The sequence below is a fragment of the Lactuca serriola genome, chromosome 8, assembly GCF_051521515.1.
Source record: "Lactuca serriola cultivar US96UC23 chromosome 8, Lser_US96UC23_V15, whole genome shotgun sequence".
Taxonomy (NCBI): Eukaryota; Viridiplantae; Streptophyta; class Magnoliopsida; order Asterales; family Asteraceae; genus Lactuca; species Lactuca serriola.
In genome coordinates, this window is record NC_136415.1 from 180,752,502 (window position 1) to 180,765,895 (window position 13,394).

Genomic DNA, 13,394 nt, shown 5'->3' on the forward strand with positions numbered 1-13,394 from the left:
TCGGTTCTGTTTATTATTATTATTATTTTTTTGTTAAATGCTCAGTTGGAATGGGTACACATCCTTATGCAATTGGTACAACTAGTTAATGTTTTGAGCCCAAATGATTAAAATAATATCAAATCAACCATCAAAAATTAACCCGCTATATATAGAAATTAGGTGTTTATATTGTCTAAAATAAAGTACAAAAAATAAATTCAAGGCTGAAAATAACATAAATTCAGCTTTGATACTCTATGTTTCGGGACCTATATAACTCAATCAACATGTAACCAAATAAGGTGTTTATATAGTCTAAAATGAAGTACACAGCAAACTATGTGTTGAAAAAAAATCATGGCATTTCGACTTCAATTAAATGAGTTATGACAGTTTATAGAAAATGAAAGATTGAGTAGGATCAAGCTCAAACTGAAACACCTCTCATACGGACTAGTAGAAATGCAGTTCAATGCAAACATAAAAGACGCCCGAAGCTACCACGTCACAAGGATGTAATGTTAACAGTCAAAACAAGTCCACAAGGATATAATATGGACAGTCTAAACAAGTTCAATAGTAATATATGGATAAAAAATGTAATGGACTAAATATGAACGAAACCTAAAGTATGTTACCTACACCAATCGGTCAGGTCATAAGGATGTAATGTGAACAGTCTAAACAAGTTCAATGATAATATATAGACAATAAAAAACTAAAAGGACAAAATATAAACAAAACATAAACTATATTACCATTATAATTCATAACCCAAATATTTATAAATTACTTGTATGTGATTATAATTCGTAAAGATAAAAATATTTGTTCACTATAAATATTTAGTCATTTAAGATATTTATTTTTATGTCTTACCATTGAACTTTATTATGGTATTCAAAATAAATTATTACGACCGAATATTACGTCATAATTGTATATTTTAAACATCAAAAACAAGTTTCAATGGTAAGATGTGTATAAAAAATAAAAATAAAAAACTTAAGTGACTAAATATGTATATGGAACAAATTTCGTTACCCTAGAAATCATTGTCTTTTTCTAAAATACAAATGTTTTTCACAAAAACTGTGGAATGACATTTTAACCCTACAATATTTTCAGAATTGGTATAATCAGTCCCTAAATTATGTTTGTTGTTTTATGTGGGCATAAGGTGGATTTTGTTTGGTCTAAATAGTCATTTTTGACAAAATGAAGGCGTAACTAGGTTACCCCTTATGTCAGCTCGTTTAATTGGTCTAATCATTTATTTGTTTATCATAGGGGAAATTACATGTCTCCCTCCTTCTCCTTCTCTCTCTCTCTCTCTCTCTCATACACATGCATAATTCATCTCCTTTTCTTGTTCATCATTTTCTTCAGGCATAAGGTCAGTGTTCACCTTCTTTACAGTCTTTCTTTCTTTTTACACTTAATGGAGACTAAGTAATGGTGTTGAATTTCTTTTCTTTTATAGGTCTTGACATGGGAAGATGTTGAAATCCCCGATCCAAAAGTGGGAGAAATCAGGTTGAAGCAAAATGCAATTAGTCTAAATTTCTTAGATTACAAATTAAAACTTGCTTAATATGAATGGAACAACGATTTTGATAGGTTGAACTTGGTCACATACAATCTTGGTACATGCGGCAACAGGTAGAATTGAATATTTGATCTGTCAATGGGCAAGTGTGATTGGAGCCACCATTTATGAACAATGTCGACCAAAGAGAAGGTTTTGCACACAATTTTATCGATCGAACTGTAAACCCCTAAAGCCCAATAAACCTAAAGGGGCTTCATTGCAATTTTGAATCTACATTTGTTAGGAATATGATCGATCTTTACCCTGTCATTTTTGTTGTCCGCTATATGTTCTTGCGAAAACGGGGGTGGGGACTGAAGGGGAATGGTTTGGAGAGGTGTGTTTGACTGGAAGAGATGTGTATTGTTTCCAATGTAAATTGGAGATGGTGTTGGATACAATAGTGCTTTCAGGAGGTGGTGCATTTGTGTTGAAAGGATGAAGAGGGCTACTTTCACCATTATAAGGAACATGATCCTTCTTTTTAAAGCTTAAATCTCGAAAAATGTCCCTTGAAGATGAAGATGAAGTGTCATTGGAGGAGATACCAGGAGACTGGAATGAAGCCTTTTCATGTCAATAACTGCTAAAATTGTGTGTGTCAGAGATATGTTTAGGGATAAATCTAAAAAACGAGTGCTTTGTCATCGGAATAGTGTCGACCAAGGAGAAGATTATGCATGCGAAAGAAAATCGATGTGAAAATGTGATTCTTTACAATGATGGGGACCCTTGACCGCAAAATGTGATGTTAACTTTCCAAGGTGATCCACATCAACATATCTTTGTTTCTTTTTCATTAGTATTTGGATTTAAATTGATTACGTGGCACAAAACTGTTTATTATATGTTAGAGAGACTAAATAAGCAGGTAAAAACCCATCTTATGCCCCTATAAAACAACAAAAGTAGTTTAGGGATTAATTAGACTAATTTCGAAAACATTGTAGGGCTAAAGTGTCATTTCCCCTATCAGTTTATACAAAACCTAATTATTCATGATATATACTAATTATCATGTGGAACAAATCAACTGTAACGACCAAAAAGTCATTACTTCTTAAGCAAAGGATTAACAGGAATTGTAAAGATTATTAATGAATGGTTATTAAAGGAAATTTTTAGCACTCCTGGAGATGGTTCCGTGGATATAAAGTTTGTCAAAATCAGAGTTCGTATGTGAAATTTATGGTCGTTCGAAAAGTATGTTGCTATTCGAGAAAAAAAATTAGAAAATCAGAAAAGCACAAAGCTACTCTTAAAAGGCTCAGCGTGCCAATGTTGAACACGAATAATACATGTCGATCGGAGATTACACGTGGCAGAAGGAGGGACATGTGGTAGCTCTGAAAACTTCACTTAGAATAGGGTGTGGCGCACCCTAAGGGAGATGTGTCGCGTCTCCAGACCATATATATGTGGCTTCCATCATTTTTTATACGTTTGGCCAGTTAGAGCTCTGGACGGTTATATAGCATTATATAGTGAATAGAAGTACGTGTTAACGCCGGTATATAGGAATTGATACTAGCGCGAGGTATAATCGTTTGTTTCAATATTTAGTTATTCGGTTCGTTATTTACGATGTTGTGATTATCAAACGAGGGTCAGAACTCGAGTTGGATTGTTGGGTCTATAATACGGTGACGTTATAGACTTAACGGCACATTGAATAATTAATTGAATTCCACGTTAGAAATGCTTAACCCGATTAACGAGGGTTATAAAACCTATGTTATGGATAACTAGAAGTTATTGATCGAATGGACGATTTACGGGGTTAAGCCGTTTAACAGTTGTATTACGAGACTCGATGAGTCGGGGTAACGAATGGTTACCAGATTCGGTTAATGATTGTCACACCCCCAAACCTGAACGGCGGAAACGTTCGGGGGCGGATGACTTCATGTGGTAACGTAACAAATGAATACATAGTAAAGAAAGCAATACAACCATCATATATATAATTGAAAGTTTACATTTGTCAAAAGTTACATGTTCAAAACCAATTACAATATGATGTCAAAATATGAGATTAAACTGGCGCCGCAGCATCTCTTCTTCAAAAGCATATTAGTACCTGAAATTACTGGATCCCTGGGACATACAAGTAATTTTGAAAGAGTAGATCAGCATTTAAGCTGGTGAGTTTCATAAGTATTAAATGACAATGTTTGTATGAAATAAAATGTTTTGCCCTTGTTTGTTTGTTTCTAGAAAATCCTATATTTTCCACTAGTATAAAAGTAGCCTTCTCTCAAGACAAATGTTTGTTTTCTAAAAATGTATGTAAGTGTAAAGTAACCAACGTGTTTGAAAACCTCGTAAATCAATGTATTTTTAATACCCCATGTGAGTTTTATAACCATACTATTGACTCGGAATGCCTATACACAACGTTCTTCAGGCGTTGGAATGTTATGACGTTTGTCACCCCAAATGATGGACTGTAGCTAACAGTCAAGGCGCGGGTTGTCAAGCCCGTATAGATCTATACACAAACACCATGCTCCCCCTCCAAGGGATTCTGGTATATAATACAGGACTTGAAATGTGTACTCGAACGTACGTGAAGTTAATGTCTCACAAATCGTGGTATAAAAACAGATTTACGTGTTAAAATGTTCGTTTGTTCTTGTATATGAAAGTGACTTCTTGAAAATCGTGTTTCTAGTATGTAAAAGTTATCAATATCCTCATAAAACTATACCTATTATAGTTTTCTAAAAGTGTGTCTCGTTTGTTTAGAAATACCTAGAAAAGGAATCACTTGTTATGAAAGTATAGATTTTTGTAGAGCCTAAGATAGACAAGTATACATATAATCTAAGAAAATGTTTAGTTTATACATGCATTACAACAATTTGTATTTCAAAAGATAGAATGCTATTGTAACATATTTCATATACGAGAGTTCCCTATAAAGTTTATAAATCACATATGATTTGGTTATATAAAAGCATATAAAAATTCTTTATATAACACACGATGATACTCGTGTGCTTTACTTGTATTTCCCCCCCTTGAAAGCATATAAAAGCATTTATAGAACATTTAAAAGGTTAATTAAGGGGTATGAACTCACTTGAAAGTTTGAAGAAAGCGAGATGGAAACCGGGCAGAGTTTCGTCTCGGGAAACGGATTTTTCTCGGGATTATCGGGAATCTCGGGAGTAGAAACGATCTTCGGGACTTGAGCAAAATGACCAGGGCTTCGGGTTAGAACGGGCACGGAAAACGAGGCAAGAACGCAAAGGAAATGAGAGAAATGGAGCCCTTTCTTCGGAACCCTCGCATCCCTTTTATAGGGGCTGGGAACCGCCTTGGTACGCAGGGCGTACGAGGGTACGCGGGGCGTACGCGTACGTCATGCATGACCGAGTCCTCGACTGCCTCGGACTTCGGATGGGACTTGCTAGCTTCGCAGAGACCGGGATGTGGATGATCCGAGGCCTAGGCCTTGAGTACGCGGGGCGTACGAGGGTACGCAGGGCGTACTTCGGCCCTATCTGCTGACTCCCTTCGGATAATACCAAGAGTTTATAATTAAATTTATATTTAATTTAATTAATAAACTTCTAAAATTCATATCTTCTTCATACGAATTCCGTTTTCAATGGTCTTTATATCCACACGTAGGTGAGACTACGCTCTACAACTTTCGTTTAGACTCCGTCGGCAAATTTTGAAATTATTTTTATTATTTATTTTTAAAAGGGTCGTGTTTAAGGAATTTCTTTAAAAATTCATAACTTCTTTATCTGACGTCGGTTTTTGCCAGACTTTTTACCGCTGAATTACCATTGTTGAGACCTTCGATTCTCGTTTAGGTCATTCCGACCAAAAGTCGCTCGATCTCCGATTCGAGTTTTTAGCTGACTGCTGCTATGCCGAACTTGGAAAAATCATAACTTCAATAAACGAAGTCGGATTTGGGCGTTATTTTTACGTATGATCACGGTTTAATGACATTAACCATAGTAGGAATTTAAATAGATACTTTTTGGACATTTTATTATCAAAGTTAATTTCATTAACTCAAAGGTGGTTACAATACTTGACTTTTTAGGTCATTACAAAGAGTTGAAATATCGGGTTGTCACATCATCCCCCCGTTAGAGGGAATTTCGTCCCGAAATTTAAAATAGTAAAGATACTAGTGGATCAGAGGAAAAGATGAGGGTACTTTTGTTTTATCTGATCTTCGTGTTCCCATGTGAATTCAGGTCCCCGCTTGGCGTTCCAGCGAACCTTCACGATGGGTATGCGACTTTGTTTTGTTTGTTTGACCTCTCGGTCCATGATTTCTACCGGTTCTTCCACAAAGTTGAGGCTCTCGTTGATCTCGATCTCGTCGAGTGGAATAACAAGAGTCTCATCGGACAGACACTTTTTCAAGTTCGAGACATGGAAGGTTGGATGTATGTTACTAAGTTCACGCGGTAGGTTAAGTTTGTAAGCCACAGGGCCGATTCTAGCAAGAATCTCAAAAGGCCCTATGTATCTTGGATTTAGTTTCCCACGCTTCCCAAAGCGTATTAAACCTTTCCACGGTGAGACCTTCAATAAAACGTGGTCTCCTACCTGGAATTCCAAAGGTTTCCTCCTTTGGTCAGCGTAGCTTTTCTGTCGGTCTCTGGAGGCTTTCAACCATTCACGAATTTGAACGATCTTCTCTGTCGTTTCTCTTATGATTTCTGGACCGGTGAGAGTGCTTTCAGGAACTCATCCTCTAGCTAACTGGGTATCGCCAACTTCAGTTCAGCACAGAGGGGATCTGCACTTTCGACCATAGAGGGCTTCAAACGGAGCAGCCTTTATGCTTGTATGATAACTATTGTTGTATTAAAATTCGACAAGGGGTAAATGGATATCCCATGCATTTCCAAAGTCAATCACGTAGGCTCTCAGCATATCTTCCAAGGTTTGTATCGTTCTTTCACTTTGCCCGTCTGTTTGTGGGTGGTAGGCTGTACTCATATCTAGTCTAGTTCCCAGGGAACTTTGTAGTGACTGCCAGAATCTTGAAGTGAATCTACTATCTCTATCGGAGATAATGGATATCGGAACACCGTGCAGTCGCACTACTTCCCTTATGTAAGTTCTTGTAAGCTTTTCCATTTTGTCTGTCTCCTTGATTAGTAGGAAATGCGCGGATTTGGTCAATTTGTCGACGATGACCCATATGGTATCAAGTCCACCCGTCGTCTTGGGCAACTTGGTTATGAAGTCCATGGTAATCCGTTCCCATTTCCATTCTGGTATCTCCGGTTGTTGTATTAATCCTGACGGTTTTTGATACTCGACCTTAACCTTTGCGCAAGTAAGGCATTTACTTACAAAGGTAGCAATTTCTGCTTTCATGTTAGGCCACCAGTACAGTTTCTTAAGATCCAGATACATTTTATCTAAACCTGGGTGAACGGAATATCTTGTGTTGTGTGCTTCGGTCATGACTACGTCTCTGAAACCACCATGTTTCGGTGTCCAGATTCGGTCCATGAGATAATATGCTCCGCCACCCTTGACTTCTAGATTCTTTTCCATTCCTCGCAGGGATTCATCCGCCACATTTTCAGGTTGCAAAGCTTCCATTTGTGCCTCCTAAATTTGTGTGGATAAGTGGGAATGAATAGTCATAGTCAGAGATTTGACCCTCCGACCAGTGTATTCCTTTTGACTGAGGGCGTCAACCACCACGTTGGCCTTGCCAGGATGATAACGAATTTCACATTCGTAGTCATTGAGTAACTCAACCCATCGTCGTTGTCGCATGTTGAGTTCCTTCTGATTAAAAATGTGTTGCAGGCTCTTGTGATCGGTGAAAATAGTACTCTTTGTTCCGTATAAGTAATGTCTCCAGATCTTCAGAGAAAATACTACTGCTCCTAACTCAAGATCGTGGGTCGTATAGTTCACTTCGTGTGTCTTAAGTTGTCGAGAGGCATAAGCAATAACCTTCCCCCTCTGCATAAGAACACAACCAAGTCCTTGGTTTGATGCATCGCAATACACTACGAAATCTTCTATCCCTTCGGGGAGGGATAGTATCGGTGCGGTGCACAAGGCCTGTTTCAGCGTTTGGAACGCCTGTTCTTGTTTCGCTTCCCAGTCAAAGGACACGCCTTTCTGGGTTAATGTAGTAAGAGGTTTCGCAATGCTAGAGAAGTTCTTTATGAATCTGCGATAGTAGCCGGCGAGACCTAGAAATTGACGAATCTTTGTAGGTGTCTTTGGTGCCGACCAGTTCTCAATGACCTTAATTTTGGAGGGGTCCACGTGTATCCCTTTCTCGCTAACAACGTGGCCCAAAAATTCGACTCTTCGAATCCAAAATTCACATTTAGAGAACTTCGCATAGAGTTTCTCCGATCGCAATGTTTCTAGGACTTTTCGTAGGTGCTGACTATGCTCTTCCTTACTTCGGGAGTAGATAAGTATATCATCGATAAAGACGATGACGAACTGATCCAAGTAAGGACGGCATACCCTATTCATTAGGTCCATAAATACTGCTGGTGCGTTGGTTAATCCGAACGGCATCACTACAAATTCGTAGTGCCCATAACGAGTTCGGAAAGCTGTCTTGGGAATGTCCCCCTCTAGTACTCGTAATTGGTGATATCCGGATCGTAGATCTATTTTTGAGAAGTAGTTTGCCCCTTGAAGTTGATCAAATAGGTCGTCAATACGGGGTAGAGGATAGCGATTTTTGACAGTAAGCTTGTTCAGTTCTCTGTAGTCGATGCACATGCGGAACAATCCGTCTTTCTTCTTTACGAACAAGACCGGTGCTCCCCAAGGTGAGAAACTTGGTCTTATGAATCCTTTTTGAAGGAGTTCATTAAGTTGACTGGAAAGTTCTTGCATCTCTGCTGGTGCGAGACGATAAGGCGATTTTGCTACTAGGGTAGCCCTTGGAACTAAGTCGATTCTAAACTCGACTTGGCATTGTGGTGGTAATCCCGGTAGTTCTTCTGGAAAGATATCGGGAAAGTCACGTACTTCTGGAATGTTCTTGATGTCCTTCGGTTCTTGACTTGTATCAACGATGTGCGCTAGGAATGCTCGACAATCCTTCCGCAAACACTTTCGAGCTTGGATGCACGAAATGATGCGAAGGGTTGTACTTGATTTGTCACCGTAGATAATTAATGGTTCGTTGTTAGGGAGATTAAGACGAACTGGTTTCTCAAAGCACATGATGTCGGCGCGAAGGAGACTCAACCAATCCATGCCGACTATGACATCGAAACTTTTAATTTGGACTGGCATGAGATTGATTGGGAAAGAATGACCGTCTAAAGTTAACGTACAGTCCATGTATATGCAGTTAGTGCTTTCAGTTTTTCCATTGGCCATCTCTACCATAAATGATTTTTCTAACTTGCTAGGTTTAGGTTTAAGTAAGGGAATAAAGTTTTGACTCACGAAGCTTCTCTCCGCTCCACTATCGAATAATATGCATGCATATGAATTATCTAGAAGGAACGTACCAGCAACTACAGTCGGATCAGCTACGGCTTCATCGTGGCCTATAGCTAAAACTCGTCCCACCCCGCCGGTATTTGCTGCCTTTGGGCTGTTCCTTTTGTAGTGGCCCACCTCGCCACAACCGTAGCAAGTCTGGCCTACACCCGCGTTGGGAACTTGAGTGATCAGCTTTGCGGGATCCTTGCAGAAACGGGCAGTGTGCCCCTTTCTGTTGCAGTTGGCGCACTGCATTTCCCGACAAGGTCCATGATGGTGGTAAGTGCATTTGGCGCACTTTGGAAGGTTACCTACATAAGGCTTGGTTGGGTAGGTATTTGTAGGAACTGTAGTAGGTACATTGGCAGCATTCACTGAGACCAGTTGTTTCTTCGCGAATTCTTGGGAAGACCCACCCTTCCCTTTATTCCATACCGTCTTCTTGTTGTTGTTGTTGTTGTTGTTGTTGTTGTTGTTGTTGTTGTTGTTTCCCTTTTGTGGTTCTGGAGTAGCAACCGTTAAGTTCTGATGACCTCCATAATCAACAAGAGATTGTGCCAGTTCCTTGGCACTTTCAAAAGTGTCAGGTTTTGAAGCTAACACGCTTGACCTAATTTGGGGAGACAGCCCCCAAATGTATCTCTCTATTTTCTTGCTCTCAGGAGCAGTCATATCTGGGCAAAGGATTTCCAGATCGCAGAACCTGTTGGTATAAGTTGCGATGTCGTTACCAACCATTCCAAGAGTCCAGAGTTCGTGCTCGAGTTTTTGAATCTCTCCTCGTGGACAGTATTCTCTCATCAGCATGACCTTTAAGCTCTCCCAGCTTATGGAGTTTGCCACTATCAGGGTAAGTACCTTAACGTGGCCATTCCACCAAGTTAAAGCTCTATCAATAAGGGTGAAAGTTGCAAATTTGACTTTGCTGTGCTCGGGACAGGAGCAGATTTCAAAGACTGATTCTGTCCTTTCAATCCACTGCCTCAGAGCTATCACACCACCAGTTCCATAAAACATCCGGGGTTTGGCATTAGTAAAATCTTTATAAGTGCATTCTCGGGGTTGCCCATGACTCTCACCATGGTTGGATAGGTGTGTGCCAGTTCCCAAGCCAATAGTACTCGAGTTATTGATCTGTGACATGGCAGCTGCTACCGCTGCGGTGACTGCTGCTTGGAACATGACAACATCAAATTGAGGTGGTGGAGGTAGTGGTGGTATAGGTGCTTCCCCACCGTTGTTTCGCCTTGGATTCCTACGCGGAGGCATCCTTCAACTATAGGTTGAAAAGATAACGATAAGAATTACTTAGTATAGAAACTGAATGTGTCTTATGAACCAAATTGCTATAGTTCGACAACAGATGATAGTATGAGTCTTAAAATAGAAGCATGGAAGTTATTTGTAAGACTGATAATATGAATCAAGCACTTGGTTTCTCGATGACTTTTCAAGGATTTAATGAAATACTCAACGTAGTAATAATAGTGCCACTTATATTAATATAATAGTTGATACAACGATCATGAAAAATTGACCCCTATAAGGGTCTCCGGTTACAAAGTTTGAGAAATTTAAAGACTTTTAGCCGAGGTCCTAACTTATAACAAAATTTGAGATTCTTGCAAGCACTACTTGCGACGTAGGTTGCGCTTGGAGCTTGACTCCGCATCCGATTGCTTTGACTCCATTAGACGCCGATCAAAAGTGGCTTGTTGTTCCCTTAATTCGGCGAGGGTTGCAATCATTTACGCTTGGAATGCCTCAGTTTGGAGTTGAGCATTGTCTTGCATTCTGTCCAGCCTACGGATGTCGGAAGTGTGAACCTGTACTTCCACGTTGACATCCTGAAGCCGGCTAGCTTGAACTCTGGATTGATAGGATTGATTGGCTAGCTTGCCCACCATTACTGGGAGTGCCCGATCAGCCGAACCTCCGCCTCGGACATCGTAGAAGTCCTGACACATGCCGTAGGGAGGGCATAGGTTTTGTTGTTGGCTCCAATGGTGGAGGTGACTTCCCCAGACGGGAGTCGGTCCTTGAAAGTTCCTTACAAAGACAGGAGGTTGTACGGGTGGAGGGTTGATCACTTCCGGCTCTGAGTCGGTACCGGAGTCATCCTCCACTTCTATGGGTTCCTCGTCCTCTTCGGGATCATCTTCGACCCATCCTCCGTTGCCTTGGTTGGGAAAGTAGGGGTCGCCAGGGTGGTGAAATCCAGCCATTTGACTGTACGAGAAATAGGGTTATAAGAATTGAATAAAGTTGAAACATGCAAAACATGTAAGTTAAAATAGTTTAGGTAGCAAATACTCCTATAGTATTTAAATTCTTGTGTTTGATTCTTGTAACGGTTTGGTAAGTTTTGACTTGTTGCTTACTACGAGCAATCCTCGATATATATTGGTCCGATCTCGGACAAATATAGTTGATCACGCTATATTTGTCCCAAACCTGATTATATATATCGAGTTTTAATTGTAGTGTCAACTTGTCTAAATACTTGTTGTATAGTTAAAATCATGAAAATAATTTTGTTGTATACATGTATTTGTACTTAAATGAACTAACAATTTAAGTTAAACGTAACGCTGCTTAAGCGTAAAAACAAAAGAAAAATGTTTTGTCAGAGAGTATTAGTCCCTTAAGCATTTATAGTTTGTATATCTTATGTGGTTCGATATACTTAGTTCACTATAAACATTGCTCTGATACCAATCTGTCACACCCCTTATGCAATTGGTACAACTAGTTAATGTTTTGAGCCCAAATGATTAAAATAATATCAAATCAACCATCAAAAATTAACCCGCTATATATAGAAATTAGGTGTTTATATTGTCTAAAATAAAGTACAAAAAATAAATTCAAGGCTGAAAATAACATAAATTCAGCTTTGATACTCTATGTTTTGGGACCTATATAACTCAATCAACATGTAACCAAATAAGGTGTTTATATAGTCTAAAATGAAGTACACAGCAAACTATGTGTTGAAAAAAAATCATGGCATTCCGACTTCAATTAAATGAGTTATGACAGTTTATAGAAAATGAAAGATTGAGTAGGATCAAGCTCAAACTGAAACACCTCTCATACGGACTAGTAGAAATGCAGTTCAATGCAAACATAAAAGACGCCCGAAGCTACCACGTCACAAGGATGTAATGTTAACAGTCAAAACAAGTCCACAAGGATATAATATGGACAGTCTAAACAAGTTCAATGGTAATATATGGATAAAAAATATAATGGACTAAATATGAACGAAACCTAAAGTATGTTACCTACACCAATCGGTCAGGTCATAAGGATGTAATGTGAACAGTCTAAACAAGTTCAATGATAATATATAGACAATAAAAAACTAAAAGGACAAAATATAAACAAAACATAAACTATATTACCATTATAATTCATAACCCAAATATTTATAAATTACTTGTATGTGATTATAATTCGTAAAGATAAAAATATTTGTTCACTGTAAATATTTAGTCATTTAAGATATTTATTTTTATGTCTTACCATTGAACTTTATTATGGTATTCAAAATAAATTATTACGACCGAATATTACGTCATAATTGTATATTTTAAACATCAAAAACAAGTTTCAATGGTAAGATGTGTATAAAAAATAAAAATAAAAAACTTAAGTGACTAAATATGTATATGGAACAAATTTCGTTACCCTAGAAATCATTGTCTTTTTCTAAAATACAAATGTTTTTCACAAAAACTGTGGAATGACATTTTAACCCTACAATATTTTCAGAATTGGTATAATCAGTCCCTAAATTATGTTTGTTGTTTTATGTGGGCATAAGGTGGATTTTGTTTGGTCTAAATAGTCATTTTTGACAAAATGAAGGCGTAACTAGGTTACCCCTTATGTCAGCTCGTTTAATTGGTCTAATCATTTATTTGTTTATCATAGGGGAAATTACATGTCTCCCTCCTTCTCCTTCTCTCTCTCTCTCTCATACACATGCATAATTCATCTCCTTCTCTTGTTCATCATTTTCTTCAGGCATAAGGTCAGTGTTCACCTTCTTTACAGTCTTTCTTTCTTTTTACACTTAATGGAGACTAAGTAATGGTGTTGAATTTCTTTTCTTTTATAGGTCTTGACATGGGAAGATGTTGAAATCCCCGATCCAAAAGTGGGAGAAATCAGGTTGAAGCAAAATGCAATTAGTCTAAATTTCTTAGATTACAAATTAAAACTTGCTTAATATGAATGGAACAACGATTTTGATAGGTTGAACTTGGTCACATACAATCTTGGTACATGCGGCAACAGGTAGAATTGAATATTTGATCTGTCAATGGGCAAGTGTGATTGGAGC